The sequence below is a fragment of the Lutra lutra genome, chromosome 3 (genome assembly GCF_902655055.1).
Source record: "Lutra lutra chromosome 3, mLutLut1.2, whole genome shotgun sequence".
NCBI lineage: Eukaryota > Metazoa > Chordata > Mammalia > Carnivora > Mustelidae > Lutra > Lutra lutra.
In genome coordinates, this window is record NC_062280.1 from 195213536 (window position 1) to 195241308 (window position 27773).

General features: G+C 41.4%; 1 long non-coding RNA gene across 1 annotated transcript; it reads right to left on the minus strand.

The window, feature by feature from the left end:
* Positions 1 to 525: 525 nt before the first annotated feature.
* Positions 526 to 25815, minus strand: LOC125094814 (uncharacterized). The gene is made up of 4 exons (XR_007125710.1): positions 25654 to 25815; positions 20385 to 20644; positions 7919 to 8068; positions 526 to 2902 (listed from the first exon to the last, which is right to left on the minus strand). It is a non-coding gene; the product is annotated as an uncharacterized LOC125094814 (long non-coding RNA).
* Between the last annotated feature and the right edge of the window lie 1958 nt (positions 25816 to 27773).

Here is a 27773-nt window from a genome sequence, read left to right on the forward strand (position 1 = left end):
GTAACATGCAATCAATGCACACTCATTAAATCTCTCCCCCGACTGGACTATGCTCTACATAGCAAAACACTCAACAAAACAGCATCATTCCAATGAGGACCTGAGATTCCAGAAGACCAGCGGTGCTACGCAATCTGACAGTGTGGCATTTTTCAAGAGCTATTCTATTTTAAAGATATTTTAAAAATTTTACTTTATGAAAGTATTTTGGGATAAATCAAAGTTTTCTAAAAAGCCAAAGATTTTTATTTTTTTTTATTTTTCCCTGATTCCCTAATACCACTGTGGAAAATAACTATTAGATTTATGTGTGTGCATGCACAGATATACACACACAACCCAACATATGTGTGCACATACTTACACACATACTTAGGGTGCATATACACAAACTGTATCTAGAACTTAAAAGGGGCAACAGACTATTATATTGAGTGAATATTTTACTTTTTTAAAGATTGTATTTGAGAGAGAGAAAGGGAGAACAGAGGGAGTGGGAGAAGCAAACTCCTTGCTGAGCAGAGAGCCCAATGAAGGGCTTGATCCCAAGACCCCAAGACCAACCTGAGCCAAAGTTAGACACCTAACTGACTGAACCACCCAGGCACCCCTTGAGTGAATATTTATAATAAAATTATCTTAATCAACTTCCCATTAACTGACCCACAAACTTCCTTGCCTTTACAAACCATGCTCACACACACTAGTGCCTGTTGGTAACTTGCCAGTACGCTTGTCACTGGTGTGCCCCATCCCTCCCTTCCACTGTCTGTCTACCAATAGTTCTCTGTGTTACTGATGCATATTCTATTTGCTAGTGTAATTGTGTAATGTAATTAGACATAATATAATGTAATTGGGTAGAAGTATGAAGGGAAAGAGATATGTTTCTCCAACAGCTAAGTTTAATGCATTGGAAAGATTCTATTAAGGGGATTACAACAGTGAAAAGAAAGAAATGTGAAGGGAGTCTACAAAAGAGTAAAAGATCAGGGCAGAAATGTGTAATCCTCGACACTCATTTTGTTCACGTGCATCATGGTTTTTGGTCAGCATCAGTTATATACACTGTCTGAAACAACTTTGAAATCTAACTTAAAACCACACAACTGTACGCCTTGCTCACACTTCCCATCCCCGTTGAGTTGTAGGGGACTCTGTTTCATGTTACTCTCACACCGTGTCCTGGGTCATTGAAGCATTCACCATCAGGAACATGTGCCTTCACCACGTGAGGGCAAAGAGGAGGAAAGGTATCACCTCTGGCTGTTAAATACTTTTCCTTAGAAATGACACCTTTCACTTCTATTTGCAATACATCAAACAAAGCAAGTCACCCTGACCAACCTGAATGCAGCATAGATACACAATTCTTCCTCCTGACCCAAAGGAGAAGGCAAGGGAATCTGGTGAACCATAATAATGTTTGTTAAATGAGTGTTATCTGGGGATTGTAGATCAAGTTCTAGACATCAGTTCATACCAAAGTAGGTGATGTGGCATCCAGTCCATGTGCAGAGGATGGGCTTGGCTGACATCTTCTGTCAGTTTCTCTACATATTCCTCGGTTAATTAAGATTTACCTCCTAGTATCTGCTCATGGAAATATGCTAATTATGGGACATCTATTTTCCTCATTGTGTCTTCATCTAAAAATACATCTGCTGCCTTTCTACTAATAAGACAGTTAGGCTTGGTACAAAATCCTTGGGTCTCTCTCTCTCTTTTTTTTTTTTTTTTTTTTTTTTGAGGACATTATAGGCAAAGTTCTGGTAGCTTTCATTACTAAATATTGTAATGAAGAACTCATTAGCCAGCTGGAGATTTCTTCTTTGTAGAGGACTCAATTTTCTGTCTATATGCCCTAAGGACTTCTAATGCTCACAAATTTATGGCATATATCTCATATTTGAGCATTATTCCAGTTGTTTTCTTATACATAGGGCATGCTTTCAAGATAGAGAATCAAATTATCTTTTATTTTGGGGAAATTTTCTTGAACACTATCTATAAATGTTCTATCTAATTTTTTTTCTGAAATAGCAATCATACATGTGTTACATTTCTCTTGACTTCATACTTAATGTTTTTTCTCTACTTAGTATTCATAAATCTTTGTTCAACACATATCTTTTTTTTTTTTTTTTCCCGGAAGACAGCATAATGATTAAAAGTGTAAGCTCTGAATTCAGTCTTCCTGAATTGGAATTTTAGTTTCTAACTTTGGTAAGTTAACTGCTTTTGTTTTATTTTGTACAGCTGATTAATAATAGTGCCTACTTATTTCACAAGGTTGCAGTAAACATTGAACAAGACAATGTATATAAAATGTATATAAAATACTTAATAATAGTTCCAGGCACATATAAGCATTATGTATTTGCTGACATTGTTGTTTTTTGGATTCTGTCCTCCTAGTTCTTCACTGTGTTTACAGCAATATCAATTTCCCAGTTCACTGCTTCCAATGTGGTCTTCATTCCTATTTATTTCGTTATTCAACTTATTTTGTGAATAGTGTCAGTTTATATTTTACCTCTTCCTTTTGTCTGACCATGACTTCTTTTGGCTCTGCTTTGAGATGAGCTTTAGAGACATATGTGATTCATTTTCTTGTAGTATCTTTGGGTACATTTTCTTCTGCTTCTCCTTGATTTTTGAATGAGGGGAGTTCTTCCAGAAGAAGTTATTAGCAGGAACTTTATGTGATGGGAGACCATGGCATCTCCAGACCAGAGGCATGTGCTTGACTATAGGCTGATTATAGTGAGCACTGTGGTTATTCAGTAGAACGTCATTTCCTGTTGTAGTGAACATGTCATTTTTGGAGGCTTTTGGAATTTTTTTCCGTGGAAGAACAGGTAGGTCTTTGAAAGTTGATATGACTGGCCTGGAGACATGGCTGGTGGGGAGGAAATTAGAATGAGAGACCTTGTTATAAACAAAAGTAAGAATAGTGAAATATGTTGTATGTTGAAGTAATGTGGAAAGAGAACCATGACTTATTGAAAAGCATCTGTGTCTGACTGTGTCTCTCCCATTTTTCCCTACAATACTCTCAAAAAACATAACATCCAGGAATTATTTACCTTGTACAATCACAGTAATCTCCTGACAGTTATGAGAGAAGGGGACCCTTCAGGCATCTTCCTCCCAGCTGTGTTGTTTTACTCTGGAGCAGATGTAAGTGCAGGTGATTCTTTTCTTAGCCAATGTTATCATTCTTCTGACAGGTGACTTTTTAGAACCTTTTCATTTTCTATAAAATACTGGCATTTTCTATTTAATAGTCTTTACTTTTAGAACTATTTAGTGTGTTACATGCTACACATTTTATAGTTTTGTATCTTGACGGTAAATGTCTGTCACAGAATACATTATTTTTAAGAAGTTACAAAAGCATTTGTGACATGACCACCCTATATATTAGCATTTGGTTCATGGCACCCATATACACATCAGATACAGCCTTTTTCATAATACAAATTCGGTGAAGGCAAAGAATCTTGTTTTGTTCAGCCAGTGCGCCTGGTATCTGGTATTGATGATTTCTTCATTTGAAAACCAAACACAAAGAAAATGACAATATGTGTAAAACTTACATATGTGAACTAAGTGTTTTTACAAATGTTAATGAAACTACAAATAGAATTCAGTAATTGTCATGGTAAATTTTATTCAAAGATTCTTCCCTTTCTGTTTCATTCTACAAATATTTACTGACCACTATTCCAAATACGTATAGAAAAGAATCCAGTCCCTGATGATTACATACAAAGGAGACCTAGAAAGTATACAATCCCTGCCAATAAATACACAATTTCTGGAGAGTAAATAAGCACATAAATACTTATTAATAATAAATAAAAAGGGATGAGGGTCAAAATTACCATATATATATATATCAAGGGTTATAGAAACATGGAAAAAATCTGGGCAAATTTGGGCAAACCTGGGGTAAAGGGTGCATGGAGAAAGCGTTGGTTGAGAATGTGTTCAAGGATGGGTGGGTGGCACCATGGCAGAAAGGGGCATTGAGGCTAAAAGATACAAACATGAATCTGAAACAAAAACTGAGCAGCACTGTGCCCTAGGCACGGGGAACACCTCCATGAGATGATCACGGGACGTGAGGGAGGGAATGATAGGTGGACACCTTGGCGGAAATGGTATGCCACTGAGGAAGGCATTTATCTGACTGACGGCTATCTAAAAACTAAGGGTTATTTCTCCGCATGTGAAGCTGTGTTGGAATTGGCATGATACTGGCATTGGTGAGCCTCACCTCGGTTCTGAGTTGGCATCCGTGCTGTTCCCTTGGCCTTTGCCTTTCTCCTGCGACTGAAAAATGGCTTCCAGACCTTCAAACTTCATGTCCTCAAGCTATGGCATTTAAAAGCTAAAATGAAAGATATGGCTCCATTCAGAGAGGAAATCTCTGCCAGAAGCTCCCAGGAAATTTTTTCAAATGTATTCCACAGAAGAGGAATCCATGTCTAACTCTGACCAACCGAGATAAAGGGATTCTTACCCAGACACCTCATAAAATTGGGTCCTGTAGACAAAGAAGGAGGGATTAGTGTGGGAAATAAACCATGTCGGCCACATGTAGTTTGGGGGATTGTGAAATCATTATTTGACATGCTAAGTAAATGGGGTTTTATCAGGTAGTGAATGGATGTGGGTAGGAAGATGTGGGTAGGAAGTCCGCTGTCACAAGAGTCCTAATTTAGACAGAAGATAACTGTTGGTGAGGTGGACTGGAGTCTTGGCAGGAAAAGAACAGAGAGAGAGAGAAATGTGAGGTGCACACAGTAGCTTGGCTGAGGGAAGGTAAGGGCCTGAAGCCAGCAGAACTGCAGATGGAGGACAGTAACAGCGTCGTGATGATATTTTCTTGATAATATTAGAAGAAACAAAGTGGCTGGGTGTGAGGGAGTGCGCTGAAGAGGAAGAAGAGTCAAAGTTCTCAAAGGTGGTTTTTCTGGTTTTGATTTTTGTTTTTACATTGTCACTAACTGTTGAGGCCAGTGGAAAGAAAGGGAAGTGCACAGATGTAAGAGACTCTCTAGTTGATAAGGCAAGAAGTTTGGGTTTGATTTGGGGGATTCCGGTATCTGAGCCAAAAAGGTCACCAGTTAAGCTAGAGATTTAGTAGTTAATGGCATCGAAGTACCTTTATTTGCCCTATGGTTGTATTTAAAACAGGCCAAGAAAAGGACCAAGGGCAGATCTGCGGGAGACCCAAGCATTACCATTTCAATATTAAAAGATCCAAAGCAAAGGTATTTCAAATGGAAAAGAAACTGGGAAATAAAGCATCACAAAATCTAAGGTGAGAATTTAAAGAAGAAAATGACAGTGAATTGTACCAAATAGCAGAAGGGTCAAAAAAGAAAAGAATTAGGAAAAGTATATAAATACAGAAATTAGAAGATTCTTGGTAATGCTATTGACAGCAGACCAAACAGAGTGTTGGGTGCAAAACCCTGACAGCAGGAAGTTAGAGCATGAGTGGAAGGTTGGAAGTAGAGAAACTGATATTGCTTCCAGAAGTTTTCAGAAATGTGAATACTGAAAGTGTTCTGTGAAGACAGGAGGGCCAAAGGATGATTCCAATAGAAGAGGTTTATGTCTATCTACAGAAGGAAGGAAAGGAAAATCCTTAGGATGGTACAGATAGGTGATTCTGAAGGAGCATAGGTATTTGGACAAATGAAAGGTCCCCAGAAAAATAAACTTAGAAAAAGAGGAGGGGCACATTAATATATATATTTTTTTAAATTTTTGTTGATAAAACATATTGTGGGGCACTTGGGTGGCTCAGTTAGTTAAGTGTCTGACTCTTGGTTTTGGCTCAGGTTGTGATCTCAGGGTCATGAGATCGAGCCCTGCATCAGGCTCTGTGCTCAGCACGGAGTCTGCTTACATTTCTCCTCCCATCTCCCCTGCTTGCTTGCTCACTCTCTCTAAAATATATTAAAAAAAGAAAAAGAAAAAAAGAAAAGTAGGGATGCCTGGGTGGCTCAGTCAGTTGGGTGTCTGCCTTTGGCTCTAGGTTATAATCCAGGGTTCTGGGATGGAGTCCCTGATAGGGCTCCTTGCTCAGTAGGGAGACTGCTTCTCCCTCTGCCTGCTGCCTCCCCTGCTGGTGCGCATGTACATGTCCACACCCACATTCTCTGACAAATCTTTTTTTTTTTTTTTTTTTTTTGACAGAGAGAGATCACAAGTAGGCAGAGAGGCAGGCAGAGAGAGAGAGGAAGGGAAGCAGGCTCCCTGCTGAGCAGAGAGCCCAATGCGGGACTCAATCCCAGGACCCCGAGATCATGACCTGAGCCGAAGGCAGCGGCTTAACCCACTGAGCCACCCAGGCGCCCTCTCTGACAAATCTTTAAGGAAAAGAAGTATATAGGGAATTCCAAAGACCTTAAATTTAGAATTTGCAGAGTTTTGACAAGTGAATTTCCCATGTGACAATGCCCTGATCAGGTTATAGAAATTTCTATCACCCAGAAATTTTTCTTTTGTATTTTTTTTCTGCCCTCCTATAGAGGAAACCACTGTTCTAGCTTGCTTTTTTTTCCCCCCCTCATCACATGGTTTGACTTGTTCTGGAACTTCATATAATGAAGTCATTCAGTGCATATATGTTATGCCCAGTTTCTCTGGTTCAACAAAATATTCGGAACTTGTCCATGGTGCTGTATGCCATTTTCCTTCTGGTGCAGGCTTGTCCTCTGCTGTATTATCAGACCATCAATTGTTTATCCATTTGTCATACTGTCTCTAGCATTTGATTAATAATAAAGTTGCAATGAACATCTGTGGGCAAGTCTTTTTCTCATATTTTCATTTTTCCTAAATTATTTGGAAGGCCATTACTGGGTTATAAATTAGGTGAATGTGTAACCTTTCCAGAGCCTGCAAAACAGTTTGTGAAAGCAATTACACCTGTTTGCACCACCAGCAGTGATAAATGGTCCAGACCCTCACCAGCATTTGGTGGTGTCCATCTTTTTCAAACTCTAGCCTATTCTGTACATGGGTAGAAGTGTCCTTTGCAGCTATAATTTGCTTTCCAAGTAAGGATAGTCATAATTGGATCAGAATTCTCCACTCAATGTATTTTCAACCAAAGACAGGACTGGAGAGAGAATATTTGGGTTGATTTTAGTAAAAAATTTTGAAAAGTTAGGTAATACAAATAGGATGAGAAAGTTCTAAGGAGTATGCAACAGAAATTATTTCCTAAAACATCAAGAAGGGGATGAGCATTATAAAGGAGTCAGGCAGACAGTGATGGACTGGGGAGAGGGTGGGTCAACAGCGCAGAAATCCTGAAACTGCTGCTCAAAGAAGGGAAATGAACATAGAAGGGAGCCATGGTTAGAAAGTTCAAGGTTCCTGACAGTTTCACGTGATGACAAAAATCAAGTTTTCAGTATGGAAGAAGTTTGCTAAAAGACAGAGGAGAGAGGTGTCATTTGAAGTGAAGGAAGCCAAAGGTCTGTGTGGGTTGGTATCAGCCCTACCATATCATGAGAATTTACAAGCAGACAGATGAGGTGAAGAGTGAAGGCTGTTCAACTGGATATTCGGTTTTTAAGAGCAGCTCTCCAGCTAGCTGCCAGTGCTGTTCCAACACCATGACATGGCAGAGAATTGGGCCACAGACTGAATCTTCTGAGATGTCTCCTTGGATACAAAGTGTGTGGGACCCTGGGGGTGAGAACAGTGGTTGGTCATACACCTGCTCTCTCCCTGCACCCCTAGCAAAACCCAGAATCTACATTTGACTGCCCTTTTTATACAAGCTGGAAGCGACTAATCATCTTCCACTCATTAGGGAGAATGTGCTCAATACGAAATCATGACTCAGAGCCACTTACATGAATAGTTTGAGATAATCATTCACATTCGTTAATATTCCCGACACTGAGCAGTTAGGAGTGAGTTGCGAACCCAGAGTTCACGTCCGGGTGGCGCTCTAGGAGGACGCTCAAGGAAGTTCAAACAATGCTGCTGCTGGCTCTGGCCAGGACCAGGCTGGGCCACCCTTCAGACGCTGGCATGAGAAACAGAGGACCTTCATTATTCATCAGAATCAGAAAGCCAGTTCTGCTGGCAACAGCTTACGGGGCCAATTAGGACAGGATATATAAACAACCCCATTCTTGTCGGTGCTGCCTCATGCTGATCTGCAGCCCTCGTGACAGTGAGTTAATATATTCATGGCACCCCTGGATCTTAATGGGAAAGACTCATCGTTGCTCTGATTCCACTAAAAAGAATCTTAGAGATGATTTTTTAAATTTCATCCATTTACTTGAAGTAGTTTATTCAATTGTACAATGAATAAGGCAAAACTTAATATCTCAATTTCTTGAGAAAGGATTTGGAGCTACTTAGACATTTTAAAGGAGTTTTTGTTGTTTTGCTTCACATTAGAGTGTTCTGTTTCTGAGGCCAGCACTCAAATACCTTCTTGTATTCCCATTCTATCATTAAGTAGTATTGATAACACATCCTGGGATGCTATCTTCATTGGAGGCTAGGAAGGTGGAGGTAAACCAAGAGCAGATGCTTAACTTGTAGAAACGAAAATACCAATACATCTTAATAAATACTCCCTTTAGGTGATGAGTTTAATAGAACCTAACTGAGATATAACAATTTCTAATAAACTATTTTACTATGGTGGGGTATGTGTTTTTGATATAACATTTCCAGAAGAAAGTTTTAGGTTTTGATCACTATCTTGAAGTTTTAATTTTTAAAAAGACCTTCAAGAACATTTTTAATTTGAAGTTGATAGGACTGTCATGTTTGAATAATGCATGTCAAGTAACACAGAGTCAAGGGACCCATCGTTCTAGGTCACACTCACATTTTGTGTGCATGTGAAGAACATTCTCCCTCACAATCTGGCTGGTCGATGATAAATTAAAAGGAGATTTACATTGTCAATTAAGTCAGAATTTACTTTTCATACATCATAAAAAATAGAACAAGTTTTGAGAGAAGACAGTATAAAATGGCTTTCAAATTCTGAATTGCCTTGAATATCTGGCAGGAATGGCCTTGAGGTCGGAACGTTTGAGGACCTCCACTATGAAAAGGCGCTGGCCCAGTCTACTGTACAAGATGGTTTCCAATGGTTTCAAATGCAGCTTCAAACCTTACTTCTGATGTGGTATTGGGCACATAAGTTCCTACCATGCCACACCTTTCCCATGCAAAGCTTGACGTATGTAGGTAATCAAGTACATCAAGCAAAACTCAACTCACTGGAGTTCACAATGTGATAACAACCCACCAAATCTTCATCCCATTTCAGGGGAAATCAGCTAGAAGATATACATGGTCCCTTCTTTTCTGAGCTATGGTGTGACCATGTGACTGACATCCAGTTAATGGAAATAAGTGGAAGTCATGGTTTCCTCCCAAACTGATAAGAAGTCAAATGTCCTTCAGCAGGGGAATGGATAAGTCACCAGATACTCACACCATGGAACATTACTCAGCCCGGAGCTAACTGATGATTAATAAATGCTGTGACCTGGATGAATCTCAAAATACTCATTCTGACTGAAGGAAGCCCACAAAAAAGGTACATACTGTATTTGTCCATTAACATAAACACTAGAAAATAAAAACTAATCCATAGTGGAAAAAAAAACCAAAAAACAAAAAAAAAACAAAAAGAAAAGAAACAAAGAAAAAAAAAAAAAAAAAACAAAACAAAAACGTCATGGCTGTCCAGGGAGAGATGTAAAAAAATAACAGGGTAGCATTATAAAGGGGTCTGGGCAAACTTTTGGGTCCAATGGCCAGGATGAGGATGTTTCCATAGGTTTATACATATGTCAAGATCTACCACACTGTACACTTTAAAAACGTGTTGATTAGCAGAAAGAGTCAATTATCATATGGTTTCACTTATTTGAGGGAAATTGGAAGGGGAGGTGAACCATGAGAGACTATGGACTCTGAAAAACGATCTGAGAATTTTGTTAAGGGGTGGGGGGTGGGAGGTTGGGGGCACCAGGTGGTGGGTATTGTAGAGGGCACGGATTGCATGGAGCACTGTGTGTGGTGCAAAAATAATGAATACTGTTATGCTGAAAAAATAAAAAATTAAAAAAAAAAAAAAGTGTTGATTGCCTGTCAAGTATATCCCATTAGAGCTGTTTGGAAAGAGCTATGTACCAGTGTAAAGGGCGGGTTACAATGTATCCTAGGCACTTAAAATGAAAAAAATAAAAATAAAAATAAAAATGATTTCATGGATGAAGGTGCCTATGCATATGTTGTGTTTCAAAATTTGTGTAAAAACTTGATGCTTACCTGTGTCTCCTTATCAAGTCCAGATTCCGTACTTCCTTTCAGACTGTATCTACCACAGATCCCAACTCACACACACGCCACGCTAAACTCTTCACCATCTCCTAGACAATGAAGAAGTTTCCAATGTCCATTTTGTTCACGTGTTGCCCTCCTTGACAATTCATCTTTCTCTCTCCACTATACATAAAGCTCAAATGAACTTCCTATCCTTTCTGGCATCTCCCCAAGTCATGTTCTAATTTTTTAAAAACATTTTAGTTACAATAGCACTTAGTACACACTAAGTTTAGAACTGGTCACGTGAGATCAGGCCAAGGCAGGGATGCTTTCATCTCTCCTGCATGCCCCATGACTAGCAGGGTCCAGAGTAGCTGCTGAGGCTCCTCAAATAGATCAGTGGATAAAATAATACATGAATGAATAACCTGATTAAAGATTTTCATAAAAAGAGATAACTTTTAGCAAGATAAATGTGGTGGCACTTCAAACAGAGTACTTCTGAGTGTCATAGCAATCCCACAGAACAGGTGTCCTCATCCACCTTTGCAAAGAAAGAAAATGAAGCTCAAAAAGATGAATGATTCTTCTAAGACCACGGGGCTAACACAGGGCACAGTTGGAACTGAGAGCCAGGTTTGCTCCTGATTCTAAGTCTGCACTGGGAAGGGGCAGGGGAATCTTTGCCTGTGCCCCGAGACAGTGGTTTTTCAAGCCACTTCAAGAAGTACACTTCTTATGTACTTTGTATCCAGGAGTCGTATTCATCTCCAACTTTCCATTTCCCTTCAAGACACTTCAAAGTTGGTTTTGGACACAGGCGCAGACTCCTATCAATGTGACTGTCCTTTCATATTCTCAAGGCACATGCACCTGCCCCTTCAGAAGACCCCACTTGTTAACACTTTGAAGTCACATGCCACCTTCCCTTGCTATTAAAATACACTTTGAACAAAACATGTAAAAATATTTAACAGAAATGTGGGACACAGAGACAAGCTACCTGTACATGCCCTAAGAAGGACTCTTTGAGGATACATGTGGGCTCTCACTGAGGTCACAAGCACTGCATGGTAAGAAGAAAGGATAGTATTAGTGGAGGGATGGTTACCTGAGGTTTTCACAGAAACAGTAACAAAAAGATAGCTGAAGAAGATAAATGCAGATGATCTGAGACCACAATGTCATTGTGGCACCTGTACTGAGGTGTGCCTTCAGCACCTGGCCAGTTACTCAAGCTAGAAGGCAGGAGTCACATCGGGCTTCCTTCTCTCCCTCAGCTGCCATATCCTCCCTCAGTAAGCTGTGCTGACACCACCTCCACAACTCCTCAGGATCTGGCGTCTCCTCTTTTCCTAGGCAAGGCCACCACCCATATTGTGTCACCTGAGGTGGTCATGGCTTTCTAATCAGTTTAGACAATTCTACTTCTTTTTAAATTTGAGAGAGAGAAAGCATGAGAGAGCATGAGTGGTGGGGGAAAGGGGAAAAGGGCAGAGGGAGAGGGAGAAAGAGACTTCCCTCTGAGCAGGGACCCTGACATAGGGCTCAATCCCATGACCCTGAAGTCATGACCTGAGCTGAAGAGAGACACTTAATTGACTGAACCACACAGGCACCCTTAGACATTCTACTTTTGACGTCTGCTCTCCACCCAAAAGCCACAGCAATCCTTTCAAAATGCAAACCGGGTTGTGCTGCCACCTGCTTAAACCTCCAAAGGCCTTCCATCAAGCAAAGGATAGAATCCGAACTCCTCACCATGTCTTATAGGACCTGATGTGGTCTGGCCCCACTGATTTCCAGTGCTCAGCTCTCCAAGGGCCTGACAGGGTCACCTGTGTGCCCATGCAGCAGTTCCAAAGCAGACATCATCCTTGCTCATGGCAGAAACAGTTCAGCACCAGTTTCCTTAGGGCCACTGTTCTGTGCAATTGTTCACTTCATGATCTTTCCTAAGTCAAGGCCCTTAGATTTCCCATCTCTGGTCCAGTGGGTTTTAAGCCTTCCTGGATCCTGCTATTAGTGTCCCTCCTTTTGCCATTTGTAGCATTCCCCTGACTCTCATTCTAGACTCGGGCCATCCCAGTGCCCAGGAGCTCCGACAGAGGGATTTACAGCTCAGAGCTCCAGGACGGCAGGGCAGCCATTCTGCTCCCCCACATGACACACAGGTATCTACCTTGGACCCAATTCTATGCCTGCTTGTAAGCTATATTGGCCCATCTATGGCCCTGATTCAGTATCCAGCGTGGAGATTTCAAGGCTCCTAACAGGTGCCATTCTGCTGATCTTCTTGAATTTCCATATATGACCTTTTCTAGAGCTTCCAAACACTGAATGCCATTGTCTTGTCTACCTCAAGACTCTCTTCTTGAATCAAGAGATTCTTGAATCTCTTACTTCTTTTGAAAATCATTCCACTTCTTGCTTTAGTAATTGTTTATTCTAATATTCTCAGATATAGTAATGCTCCATCTAAGAGTAAATTTATTTCAACTCTTAGAAGCTATTGCTATAATTAGATTGAAACACACTACTGTGAATATTAATGTGTAATTATGTTTTGTAACAAATGTTAGAGTGAAAATTTTATTAAAGCATGCTCTAATTTGTTTCCTATGGACAAGACAAATAACGCTGTTTATATTAAAGTAGTATTAAGTATGAAATAGTACTAGGGTGGTGTTAGCTTCCAATTCTAAATTTTAAAAAATTGATTCATACATACTTTGTGAATTTTACTTAGCTGTGAAAAAACAATTTAAAGTTGTGTGGTTTATTTCAAAATATCTGCATGAACATTTAATGGATTAATCCATAGTTAATGATCTGTTTAAAAATAGAAAAGTCCTACCATCCTATTTTGGGCTAAAGTTAAAAAAAATCCTAAAAAAATTAAAAAGTAGCAAAAAAAAGAAAATCACAAAAGCAGATACTTTTCAAAAGCCTTCCAGAAACTTGAGATAGTCTGAAAAATTCAGTAACAATAGCCCAGAATCTGTGATACTGGAATACTTAAGTATGGTTTTATCTAAATTTAGTCTAATCTCCTCTTCTAGTGAAACTCGACACAAAGCTTAGACTGTCTGCCATATGTGGTCTACCAGCCATCCCATGCTTGTATGACATCTCTATTAAGATTGTAAATTCCCAGAGGATAGTATTCCCTTAGGTAATTTATTCCAATATATTTGCAAATTTGATCTCAGCTGTCACTCAAACAGACCAAGAAGATTTCCAAAATTAAAAATTAGAACCCAATTAATCTTTAGCATAACGTCAACATGTTTCATATTTCCTTCAGTGAGCCAAGAAATTCTGGAAGGTGACATCATGTCTGCGAAAATGTCACACCCGGCAGGAAAGATTCTTTGACTAATTAGAGTAGCCCTTCGAGGTGATACTGTGCAGAAAAAGTGTTGAAAACATACAGTTGTCCAAAAAGGACCAGATCAGTTCACTCTTCCTCCTCATTACACAGTATTTGAAATCCATGCTCACAAATCCACAGTCTCATAAAACCATTCTGTTTTGGGGCACAGATTATATGTTTATCTTCCTGCTTCCCAGTATGTGGATGAGAACAGAGTGAGAAGACAGATTTGTAACTACAGATCTAAGGCAACAAAAGTTACATGTAGCAAACCATAAGAGACTCTGAACTCTAGGGAACAAGCTGAGGCTGCTGGAGGGGAGGAGGAAGGTGGGTGGGGAGATGGGGTAACTGGGGGATGGGCATGAAGGTGGGCATGTGATGGGATGAGCACTGGGTGTTGTATGCAACTGATGAATCACTGAATTCTACCCCTGAAACTAATAATACAGCATATGTAAACTAAACTGAATTTAAATAAAGAATTTTTTAAAAAAGTAAGTTAAATGTAGCAAATGGTTTCTCTCATTGTGGGAAAGACCAGTGAATTTTTGGCCCATTGCAGTGATAGAGGGCTGAATACAAATCTGCATTTCCTTTCATGCTATCCATTCTGGGGAGGAGACTGAAGAGAGAATCAACACTCAGAAAGCAGTTAAAAAGGCAAGCTCCTCAAATCCCAATAAAATATTGTATATTGTGGTTTATTAAAACATTTATCAATTTTTGGCTACAAGATATTGTAAGTTGATCAGAATGATACTAAACAGCATAAGTATGTTGTTAAAGACCTTGCTTAATGTTTATGTCATTGCTAAAATAAACACGAAATGAAGACGGGGGTTAATATAGGAAATCTTTTTTTTATTCTTCCTAGAACCGATTCATTTTTAGAGGAATGTTGCCAAAAAACGATGTGTTCCAGTCACTAGGTCCATCTCATCTCTTCAAGAAAATAAATACGCTTTTTTAAAAATAGCATGTGTTGATATTTTGGAAAGCTTAAATAATTCATAAAATATACATTATATGTTCCCTCTCTTAGTCATCTCCTCCTTTGTAATATCAACTGAGGCTTCTTTGTGAATAACTCTCAGATTTATTTATTCCAACCCCAGACCACTGTCCAAAAGTTGGCCCTGCATTTCTGGCTGCCCAGTGGCACCACTGCCTGGCCTTCTCATAGAAACCTCTCACTAGAGTGCTCGAGGTGGGCCTCACCAGGTTCCTCCCTGAGCCCACTGGTCTCCCTCAACGTCCCCGTCCTGTCTTCCCTTAGCCCCAGATCCAGCATCCGAACCACCCAGATCCTGCTTCCATGGTCTCTCGTGCCCACAGCACTCCCCAGTCCAGCAGTCCCTCAATCACAGTCCTCTCTCATCTCACTCAGGACACTGTTCTGCTGGGTTGTCCTACAAACTCCACGCCTTTCCCATCCAATCAAGATGGCTAGCTCCTATCTTCCAGTTCATCTTCAGAATACACCATTTCTGTCCACTCATCTTATGACCCTGGTACTAGCGATCACAGCCCAGGCTCACTCCCACAGCTTCTTAGGTCTGGTGTCCTCTCACCTCCTGGTTTATTTCCTGAGATTCCCTCCAAACATTCGAAGCCACGGCTGCTCACCTTCTTTCCTGCCTCCCTGCGTCGGCTGTTTGCAGCTCATCATCTGTAGATACCCAGACACTGCACACCCTTCCAGTCCCACTCAGATGCCACTCTTTCCATAACCTCCCAATCTTGAATGACTCTTTTCTGGGCTGAAACAGCAACGTCATATGCCTGCTTCCGTCACTTACCATCGTCTTGTGCCATCGGCATTTCTCCATGAATTCCATCTTCCTCCCAGCAGAATGCAAACTTCCTCAAACACAGTCTCTTCTCGTTTGCATGCCCCATTTGTCTTAGAGATGAAAAGAAAATGTTTATTCAGTTAAAAATGGTCTTTTTTAATATCATAAACAGAGTACAGCATTTTTAACTAGAATAAATGATTATAAATTACTGCTTTTCATCAAGGAAAAAGTCAGTTCTCCTTATGCTTGTCTTATTGTCAGAAATAGTCACTGAAATAAGATGCCGGAAGTGCCTTATTGACCCAGGACCGCTATGACAAACAGAAAACCTACAGACACTTTCACATAAAACTCCGGGCACCGTGGCCCACCTGAGACTTTGCTTGTACTTCCCATGTTTTACAAAGCATGACCTTAAAGTTATGAGATTGATTCCACAAGCCAAATGGGAAAATTGGAATCATTCTTTAATGGACACACATCAAATGATACCAAAATATCATAACCGCTATGATTAAGCGCATTAAATGAGGGATGAAGATATACGGAATAGAAACACATAGCCATATGGGAAGGAAATGAGGTACTAATACATATGGGCTCAAATAAATCACATCCTAATAGAACTGAAGTGGGTTCTAAGCATTATTACCATTCCTTGCCTCTGGTTAGAGACTGCACATCCTCCAACCCGAGAAACAGTCGTTCAGCCTCTTTTGGAGTATTTTTAATGATCAGAAGCTGACAACGCTTACAGCAGAACTTTATGTTACTTATACCGTTCAAGCAGTTGTAAACGCCCCCCTTTTATCTTTGAAAATTCATCAAATTCTGTTTCCAGTCCCATACCCCCTAGAGAAAAGTACATTCCAGTGTATTTTCACCAAATGCTTTCAAAACTATCAAGACAGTGATTGTGTTTAAGAAACAACTCCTTTCTTTACCAGTTATTGTTTGAAGCTATTTCCATGCCACATGCCATCCTGGTCCATTTCCCCTAACACACTCCATTTTGTTTATTCATTTGGTGCTCATTGCCTGAGGAGTTCCCAAGCATTAGCCTCTCACCTGGGTAGGGGGCGCGGGATTCAAAGATGGACAAAGTGATTTACTTGCAAATGCAGGCTCCTTTTTTCTATTGCCATTATGCCATTATGTTTGCACTGGGAATCTCAGATCTCAGATCATTTGTTTTTATCTGGACAACTGCAGGTGTGACAGCCAACTTTGAATTATGTGGGTCTGAGAATTCTTCCAAAAACGTGCCATTGGCCAGAAGTTCCAAGATAAACTAATATTCTCTACAAAATTCCGGTGAAAGTTTAAAGCATGTCATATATACTCAAAGAATACATTGCTTAGTATATGTGTGTGGCCTGTATGGAACGCAAATACACAAAAGCTTTTAATATTTGTCCTACGTATGATAAGGTTAAAAAAAAAATCTGTGCCATGTGTTCATTCCTGATTTTGATTTGGCCACCTGTACTATGAGCACAAGTCCAACAGTTGGCAAAGACTGTCCATCTGAGCATAAGAAAACATCCAAGTGTGGCTAGATTTTGCAGAGGAAGGGACTTTTTCCAAGGATCACATAATATGATATGTGTACCTACTCTTGGGGATGGAAACCAGTTATATATTCTAGCCTTTTATTATTTTTTTAAGCCAAAGCAGAGATGTGATGAGTCCAGCTCATAAGAATTCAGGAGAGTATATATGCATTTTTTAACAGATGTGGTGGCCTGCTGTTTCTAAACAGCTGAATTAGAGTAACTCGGAACTACAAACCCAGCTCCCTGACTGCCTCTCCAAGGCCAGTCATACAAGTGATATTAATTACCCCTGAGTAAGTGGGAACTGTAGAACAATGATGGGGGTGCCATCACACTTCTAGCTGCTGCCACTAGCTTTCTGGACACTGGTCTGTGGCGTGTGAGATTCTGGGATTCAAGCTTTCCATGGCCAGAGGGGGAAGCCTCTGTTCAGACAGGCCAGTGGAAGGGGTCCAACCTCTAGTGCGGTTCTCGGCATTTCTGCTGCCTCTGCCACTGACTATTGACTCTGTATGCCCACTCAGAAGGAAGGATCTGATAAACTCATAAAGTGGTATTAGTTATTTATGGTTCCTCCCAGCACCACTCATATTTTCACAGGAGTCAAGTATGAAAAACATTCATCTCTGGGGGTGGAATTTCAAGCATGATCGGCAGAGCAGACTCGGGACTCTGGGCCCTCTGTGTCACACCCTGCAGACTGCTCTCCACTTTGCCTACAGGGAAGGGCAGCTTTGAAGACTGTCATTTTTTAGGATTCTTACCATGAACGTTTATTTTAGGTTCTTAGGTTTTCCAGATGAATATACATATATAAAATTACTCCATAGTGTCCTTATCACTAAAATGCCCCCTCTCTTCCCACCAAAAAAAAAAAAAAAAAAAGTCTGGGCATTACATTCTTTGCTCAGCTAATAAAGCCTCCGAAAAGACAAAACTAAGTAAATATGATCTCAAGATCAGACATAAAGCCATATATTGATAAAGGAAGTGCATTCAAAGACTGAGACACGAACTTCAGGAGAAGTAGGCTGTTGGTGTTTCCGTTATGCCCACTATAATTAGAAAAGGTTTTTCTCTCAGCATCTTCCTGTTCCCTCTTATAGTCCATTCTCTAAAGGAAGGTCAAAGCCTCCTTTCAATATGTAAACCAAATGATGTTCTGCCGTTGAACAGACCCTCCAGGGGCTCCCTTTTTCTCAGACTAAACGCTGGGTCCTCACAATGGCCCAGCAAGCCCGGCTTGGTCTGGCTCTGGACATTCCTCCAGTGATATCTCCCTCCTCTCACCCTCCAATACAAGGAACTCAATCCATCTCTTGCCTCAGGGCCTTTGCACATCTCGACCCCTTGCCCGGAATGGAATGCTCTGCCTTGAACAGCTTGAAGGCTTAGTCGGCCACTAAGTTCCTTTTTCTGTTCAACTGTCACCTCATCACAGGACTTTTCTTGACAGGTCTGGGGTGGCAGCACCCACACCAATACTGTCTGACCCACTTACTCTCCTTGCTTTTTCTTTGTAGCACTGGACCCTGGGCTCTCCTGTGTTTGTCTCTCATCTTTCTCTCCCTCAGTAGAACTTGAGAACAAGAACATAGCTCCCATTCTCCAGCTTCAAGACTCATAGCAGTATCCAACACATAACAAGTGTTCAGTAAAGATTCATTTGTAGAGAGGGAGCGAGTGGGGTGATGCACAGTAGGAGACTCTCAAGCAGACTCCCCACTGAGCACAGAGCCCCCGAGGCAGGACTCGATCTCACGACTCGTGAGATCACAGCCTGAGCCACAGGAAAGAGTCAGAGGCTTAACTGACAAAGCCACCCATGCGCCCCAGTCGGGGTTCAACAATAGTTGGTTACCGAGATGAATAAAGTGACTATCCCCATGTAGTAACTCATACACAGTATCTTTTTAACCCTTTGAAGACCTTGTGAGTTGGGATCATGAATCCTATGCTCAGAAAGATTAGCAAATTTGCTAGACAGATGACATAGACATCCGGACCTCCCCAGTCTGGGCTCTGCTGACTAATGCGGACAAGAGAAAACTCAGCAGCATTCATTTGAACTCGGAAGTCTCTTGGTAAAATAGCCCCTTCTCTGTGAGTATCATCCAAAGGCACCTCTGAAGGAAGACCAAAAGCCATTTGAAACTGTCAAGTTCCTCTGGCTCATCCAACAGTGCCTTGAGTCTAACTCGATTGACAGCCTTCCAAGAAAGACTGCTGGAAATTATAGAACCTTATAATCTCACTCTGCTTGAAAGGAAAAAAAAAAAATTAAAGAGAGAGCAAGAGAGACAATGAAAAGAAGGGGAAAAAAAGAAACTTCCCCTTACCAGATACACTGAAACAGAACTGTCAAATACAGCGAAATCTTGTAAATGTTCCTCCGCTGTAGGCCATAGACTAGAACTGTAATAAACTCTGACCCATAAAAAGTCATGTAAACATTATAACCTGTTTTTACTAGCCCTTTAAGCATGGGGAGCAATTGATCTAAAACAGCTTGGCTTCGTTCCCCAGTCTCCAGGAGAATCCAGCCTCCAACATGGGTGTTCAAATGCCTCCAGCACCGAAAGCCAAAAATAGGAACGAGCTAGAAAATTGCCACTGTTTAGCTACTTGCCCTGGGCAAATGTTTGATATTTCCAAGAGCAAAACATCCAAAAGGAAAGCAGCTTTGCGACACCTATTGCCATGAAATTATTTAATTCACAGTGCCCGCAACCGACGTACATATCCATGCAGTCCTCAGCCGTTGGTCAGAGCTGTCCCCAAAAATCACGCTAAGAAAGTCTGTCATGCGGTAAAAGTAGTCCTATCACTGCCTCAGGACAGATTAGCTCTGACTGTCTCCCTACGGCTAAAAAGCTTTACTGTATGAAATATAAATGTGGAAACATTCAAGTGAGATTTTACAGGTGTCAACATGAACGCTCATTCCATTACCCGTTTGTGGCACACTCGTGAAGCCTGCCTTGAAAAATACCTTTTCCTCCTCTACTCCCAGAATCCCGGAGAAATTCAGCAGAACGAGGGGAAATTAGGCAAGAAGCCTGGAGGTAGCTTAGCCGATTAGCAGTTGCTCCAGGTTTCCAGCCTTGTTTTTAATTGTCCTTTGGAGGGATTTAGTGTCTGTGAGTCAGTGACAATTGAAAAGTGGATGGTCAGGTGGCTGAGAGGAGAGGCAGCGTAGTTCTAGAACGGAGGGGCGAAGCAGCTTCACAGCAGTAGGACAACCTTTGCCTGGCGTGACACTTTGCCGTCCCTGCTCATTGTCCACGGGGCCTCATTGGCACTCACCCTGCTCTGTCGGTGGCAACGCATCGTGGATAGATTGAAGGCCTCCGTTCAGCAAACACCATCACGAACTGCCTGTAGAGAGCCAAGAACAGCGCTGGAGAAGGTACTCAAGAAACCCCAGGCGTGACAGGAAGCCACTGCGGTCTGCCTCAGCTCCGATGCTCGGGGAAGCTTGACAAAGGCAGGTGCTCATAGTCCTGACATTTGGTACAGGAAGCAAATGTGTCCAAGTGCTTGCTAAGTGCTCGGTGCAAATTGGCCTTAAGTAGAAAAAGAAAAATTACAACGGAGAAAAAAAATCTTAGTATTAATTTGTAATTTGAGACTTTTCTGAAATTCAGAGACAGGCATCAAAATTTTGCTGTTTTTTTAAGATTTGAGAGAACACTCACGTGCATGCATGCCTGTGCCCACATGTGTGTGCATGCGTACAAGTCGGGGGAGGGGCAGAGGGAGAGAGAGAATCTCAAGCAACTCCGTGCTGAATGTGGAGCCAGACATGGGGCGTGATCCCAGGACCCAGGGATCACGACCTGAGCCAAACAAAAATCAAGAGGAGAACCCTCAACCGACTGAGCCAGCCAGGTACCCCAAAGTTTTTGTTCTACATAAATGCATGTATGAATACATTTCTGTCAGTGGGACAACAACTTTCCCTAAGAGGGAATTTTGTTTCAGATTTTTTAAAAAGTGGTAGAAACCTGAACTTATCTCTACTTTTCTCTGCACATAGAACCTTAGCAACATGCCTCACTAGATTTGAAAGGGGAAAACATTTATTTCCACCTTCTGGATCCCACAGCTCGGCAGAAACAGAAGGAAACACCATAATTTATATACGGAGAGTCTTACACATCACTCAGAAGACCAGCACGCCTGAGATTCACAACAATAGTGAGGAAATGGTGGGTTAAGACATTATCTCCATTTTCTTAGATCTACAAAACTGAGGGGAAGTTGTTTTTCTTAAGACCACAGACTATGCAGGATCTCAGGGTCCTGAGATCGAGCCCCATGTGGGGCTCTGCGCTGTGTGTGGAACCTGCTTAGGGTTCTCTCTCCTCTTCTCTCTCTGCTTCCCTCACCGTCACCCCTGCTCACATACACACATGCACACACACACACACACACACACACACACACACAAAGCCACACAGACTGCAGCCAGGCCCTCAAACACTTAGTGTTCTCTCTACTGTGGCAAAGTGGGTGTTGACAGCCTGGGTCCGCCATGGCTGCTGCCCTTCTCTTTTCTGACCATCCTCCTTGAACAGTAGCAGGTTGAGGTGATGCCAGCGAGAAGGAACTGCTCTCAGAACTGCTCCACTTCCTCAACAGTAGGCTGGCAGTATAGCTCCATATCCTATCCATGACGGACATAATGCTTCTATTTTCTTAAAGAAATGGCTACATATTTTATTTATTTTAGAGACAGAGCTAGCATGAGTACACATGCAAGTAAGTGCAGAGAAGGTCAGAGGGAGAGAGAGAATCTCAAGCAGACTCCCTACTGAGTGTGGAGCCTGACACGGGGCTCGATCTCATGTCCCCGAGATCATGACCTGAGCAGAAACCAAGAGCCAGGTGCTCAACCCACTGGGACTCCCAGGTGCCCCCAAATCCCCACATTTGGATTTTGATGCCTGCTCAAGGGAAGAGAAAATGGAGGAGAATTAACAGTTAAGATCAAATAAAAATAATCATCCGAGGGTTTGCTACATGCCAGCACAACGCAAAATACTTTCCATGAATCTCATTTAAACCTTGTAAAATATATATAAAATAGGTTCTGTGATTTTTCCCATTTCACAGGCATGGGAACTGAGGCCCAAAGAGGTCAAGCTGCTGGCTCAGGGTCACACACATAGCTTGTAAGTGAAGACAGAATAAATACCCCAGTGGTCAATCACTACATTGTGCAGAAAGCAGCTGCTATAGACTAAAAATTTGTATTGAAGCCCCATCCTCAGGGTGATGGTATTGGAGGTCCCCACCCCTTTGGAGGTGGTTAGGTCATAAGCATGAAGCCCTACTGAATGGCATCTGTGCCCTTTGATGAGGCCCTGGAGAGCTCCTCGTCTCATACTAAGTAAGGACTAAGCAAGGAGATGGCTGTCTATGAACTAGGAAGAATCCTTACTGGACACTGGGTCCCCCAGTGCCTTGATCTTGGACTTGCACCCATCAGAACTGACAAGTAAATCTGCTGTTCATAAGCGCTCCAGACTGTGATTCTTCTGTTACAGCAGCCTACACGGACTAAGACAGAAATACACTCAACGGTTACAGCCACTTAGTGTTAGGATATAGACCAATGTGGTTATTTGTATAAAGAGGCTGAGACACAGGACTAACAACATTTGGAGGATCTGTATTCAAATTAATTAATGGGTCTTTTCTTCTCCACCTTGGGAAAATGATCAGGGCATTTGGAGCAGAGGAGTTCTCTATGTCAAATGCGTAGCATTTCAGTGTACCCTGAGAATGTGACAATGAAACAAGGGGTAGAAAAGTGAAAGGGAACAGAGAAGGGAGGACAGAGGGAGTGTCCTTCATCCATGACATGTTCCCAAGGTCCCCACTCATGATGTTTCCAAAGCCACTGCAGGATACATATTCTTTAAGTCATGGTTCCAAACAGAATCTGATGAGTAGGGCTACCATATCAACTTCTACCTATTCACAGATAAACCTTGGGCAAGATGGTTGGACCAGAGAAGAGACTTCTCCAGTCCCTTCCATGGAGTAGACTCCTTAGCACAGAAAAACCGTGCTTCTCGGTTTTCTTCATCCCTATATATATACACGGTACTGTGAAAACTCTCATGACAGATGGTGCTTGCCCACTGGGCAACATCTAGACTCTCAGGAGGATAGAAACCTTTCATTGTCCCCATCATGCAGAAAAAAGTGATGAACAAGCCTGTGGATAAGCAAACACCATAAGTGCTTGAGACTCCATGCAGCAACTTACAAATAACCTATTCTTGTTCTCTCCTTCTCAAGGTCACAATATATAACAAGTTAAGATGAACTAAACTTCCAGCCACACAGTTCTGTGTTTTTATGAAGGGATCATTAACCTTTTGAAATAATCAGAACAAGTGAAATGGATACGCTCATTCATGAACATTAGCGGTGGTAACATGGACAGAATACAGTAGTGATGCGTGTGCACGTATGTGTACACTTCCAGCGAAAACCAAGTTGGAGGGGTACCTGGGTGGCTCAGTGGGTTAAAGCCTCTGCCTTTGGCTCAGGTCATGATCTTGGGGTACTGGGATTGAGGCCGGCATTGGGCTCTCTGTTCAGGAGGGAGCTTGTGTCCCTTCCTCTCTCTCTCTCTGCCTGCCTCTCTGCCTACTTGTGATCTCTGTCGGTAAATAAATAAAATCTTAAAACAAAACAAAACAAAAACAAAAACCAAGTTGGATTCCATAGTACATAAGAAGCCAGACCTTGCCTGATGGTAGTATTTTATCCTGTTTTGAGGGAAGGTTATGGTGGAAGCCTGAATGAGTCCACTTTGGATGAGAAATTATCTTGCCCTGGAGCAGAGAGGGGGCAAGAAGTCATCCCAGAAAACATGGAGAAGAGGTACCTGTATTATTACACCGATCGTACATAGGCAGATTGGTATTTTGGCCAGTGACCATGTCCATTGCCACTAAAAAGTCTTCACCAAATCACATCCAGATATTTCAGATAAATGGCTTGAAAAGAGTCAAAATTTATATGAAAACACGTTTCCACACTTTGTGTGTGGAAACACTTCTACTGTTTTTCAAGTGCAATGATCTGACAGTTGGCTGGGCAGGACATCTCCAGCCTGATCTTCTCTGAGAGTTGGTTCTAAGGACGAGGTGGTCTGAGTTACTATGGATGGCTTCAGGTGGTTGCGTCATGAATCCTAGCGCAAACAAACCATGATGTTCACAGACCAACGCTATCCACGCTCTCAGATGGAAACTGGTCCTCAGAATGAGCTCCCAGCAAGTGGGAAGCAGAGTTGTCTCTCTTTTCTTCTGGAACATGTGCATTAACCGATTTAAGAGGGTGATTTAGCAGTGGTCTTGGGAAAGAGGTAGAGAAGCTAGTCTGATGGTCATTTCCCCTGCCTCCTGTCTGGTGACTTGAAAGAATCTGAGGAAGTCCAGCTCAGTCTTGACTATCAAACTGTGAAATGTGAGGAAAAAAATAATGATTAAGTCTGAATGAGTGTTTACTACATGGCAGACACTTTTCTGAGAGCTTTAGACCCGTTAACACTGAGCTATCTACTGGGCCCACTCCACGTGGAAGAAAATTCAAGGTCACATCCAAATCACCATGTACAAGTCTCTGTGTAGACAGAGAACTTAGGTGTTAGGGAGAGCCAACTACCATCACTTCAGTTGGTTTCAAGAATTTTAGGAATTCATTTCCAATTAGAGATTCATAAAATCTAGATGTCTATGTTTAATGTGTTGATGAAAATAATACACAGTTTCACAGCTTACTGTAAAGTAAATGACTACCTCAATCCTAGGAAATAGCTAAGTAGTAAGATAAATAAAACTCTTCATGGGAGGAATAAATTTCATATATGAGCAAAGTCAGGGCTAATTCCAGCAGGCCTGAGGCTGGCGCCACCTGGGGTGGTGGCAGGGAGGAAGTTTGGAATAGGATAGAAAGGCTAGGGGAGCCAATGAGGGTCCTGTGAATTACGTAGGACTCTGAAGTCACTGGGATCAGTGCCTCACTTTGGATAAACAAGCCGTCATTCTTTGCAAGGTCCAGTCTGCCTTGGGGTTCCTGGAATGTTCGGTTTTATCGAAAGCCTTCCTAATTTCAGAGCAGCTATTACACAGTGAGGCTGGATGTGGGGGAGCAGACACAGGGCCTGGACAAACATTGGCTGAGCTCTCATCCTGCAGGATATAATCCCAGAACATAGGAGAACGGGCAGTTTCATACTGTTTCATATCTCTGGGGTCCCCAGGGAGAAACGAATCAAAGGAAACAGCAGGAACCTGAAAATGTTTCAGCAATCTGAAAGCAGCCTGGAATTTACTCCCACATAGTTTACTCACCTGAAGGAGTTGCCCCTTAATCCCACGTGGAAGGCTGCCCAGCTCCGTTTGCAAAAACCTGCACGGCACAGGCTGCAGCTCGTCCTACCCCCTATTCCCAGCCAGCACCCAGGTACCTTCATTCTCTCCCTGGTGAACTCTCGCTGTGGCTTCAGCAGCCTTGCAAACAGAGCTCAGGAGATACAGAGTGGCCTTACCAGATAAGTCTGCGTGGGCGAGGAAGGACAGAGGGACATGAGGGACTCCCCCAAAGCTCAGCAGGCTTCCCCCGTGCATTTGCCTGACTCTGTTACTGGAAGGCCGCCAAGGGGCCAAGATGGTCTGGGCTTGTCGAGGGATTCCTTTTCCTGGGAGCGGGGGCTGGATGCCACCACCCAGACACTAAATCAGGAGAGAGGAGAAATCTTCCTAGCAATAAATCTCTAGAACAAGAGTTGAGAAACCTTCACTGCATTCTGCTCTTTCTGTGGGGGAAAAAAAATGATTTATAAGAACTAAATTAGGTAGGGCAAAAATTCTGTAAGATTGTTTTTCTACTCCTTATTTCTCCTGTGTTACCAAAAACAAATTCCTTTGATGTTTTGCAATTTCTTTGTTTCTCTGTTGTGTTCGCTGTTGAGTTTTTGTTTTTGTTGTGTTAAGTTTTGGAAAAAAAAAAAAAAAAACAACTCTCAAGTATCAGATTTTAAAGTATAAAATCTGGTGTTTGAGATACCAAATGCTTCTGTTTTTAGGTATCACAAAATGCACAGATGTTCTAGAATATGCAATCACGGTCTCCAGGACAGTTCTACAAGAAAATATTAAACCCGGAGAATTATTGGGAAATCATGGCAGTTCTTAGAATTGGGCGGTCATTCTACGGGAGGCCCATCTCCATTCTCCTCCCCAGTTACTGGGAGACCACATGCTGCTGTTGGGCTACTCAGAGTCCTTGAAGTAGAGGACTGGGCCCAGTGTGGGTGCTCATCCTTCTCTCCACCACCCCCTCCCAACCTATTTCCTATTCTGCAACCAAGGAGAAAGAGGAGGTGGCTAAGTGAATTTGTGTTAGGGCAAAATTAACAAAGGCATAATTAATGCTTAATTCACACAAAGAGAACAATGTATTGACAGGAGAGAGCATCCTAAAGGTTGACAACTAAATGTCTAGCCAGAGTAGATGAAAAGGTAGAGTTCCTGCACAATGCAGGAATTAATTAATCTAATTAGAGGACACAGATGACCGTCTCCTCTGTGCCAGCCTCAGCTAACCCTCCAGTCATCTTCTATCCCAGTCCAATAAAAATCTCACTATATTTTTGCAAAATTCAAGCTCTCCATTCTGGCACTATGGATTAAAAGGTTTTATTAACTATTCTGCCTTTACAGTAACCAATTAATGCTATATAAAATGCAAATCTTATAAAAGCAGCATCCAAGACTTCCAGTCAAAAAAGAACATTAATACTTATTTCACATCTTTTTAAATATTTTATTCCCACTCTATTGCTTTTCAAACCATATAACTCAGTAGTAAAATACAATTGGCTTACAGAACATTTTCCATATAGATATGTCGCTGACACACACTGTACCCAAAAACGATCAGAATAAAATAGATGGTATTTAAGCTTTTATTATAAACTTGAATTAAGTTTTGCCTGGCTGTCATATAAAAGGTATTTGAAGTATTTACTGCATTTATCATGCATTTTTCACACCAAATATTATTTCACAAGAAATAATATCACATTAGGTCAAACCAATGGTTTTTACTCAACTGGTGTTCTACTTGGACATGCACTGAAATATTTATAGAGTCTAGCAGAAAAGGATAATATAACAGGTCTTGAAAAACTACACTATATCAGAGAATCCATCTCTGCTAACACCTTGGGTGGGCTCTCATGAAATACAAGTTTCACTATTAAGTCTTAAAAGCTTTGAAGAAAATCCGGAATGAATTCTAGGTATTCAGACCAGCTTCAAATTACTTTTTAAGATGAAGAATCAAACATATAAATAAATATCATTTGGATAATGGACTGACATTACATGAATGTATTAGAAGTTTAAAAATTGGAGATCAAATACTTATTTTCACTCTAAACAACTCAAGTGTGCATGGGTAGATTGATGGGACAGAATCCTGACAGAGTGTTTTGCTAACTTTAAATAAAATTGTATATGTCAAAGATGACTGACCAAAATATCATCTTAATATAATCTGTTATTTAAAATGACCGAGAAAATCTTGGAGCAGTTAGACAATAGGCTTTTAAGTCTTATGAACCAAAAGATTTTTTTTAAAGTCAATAGAAAAAAAAAAAAACCT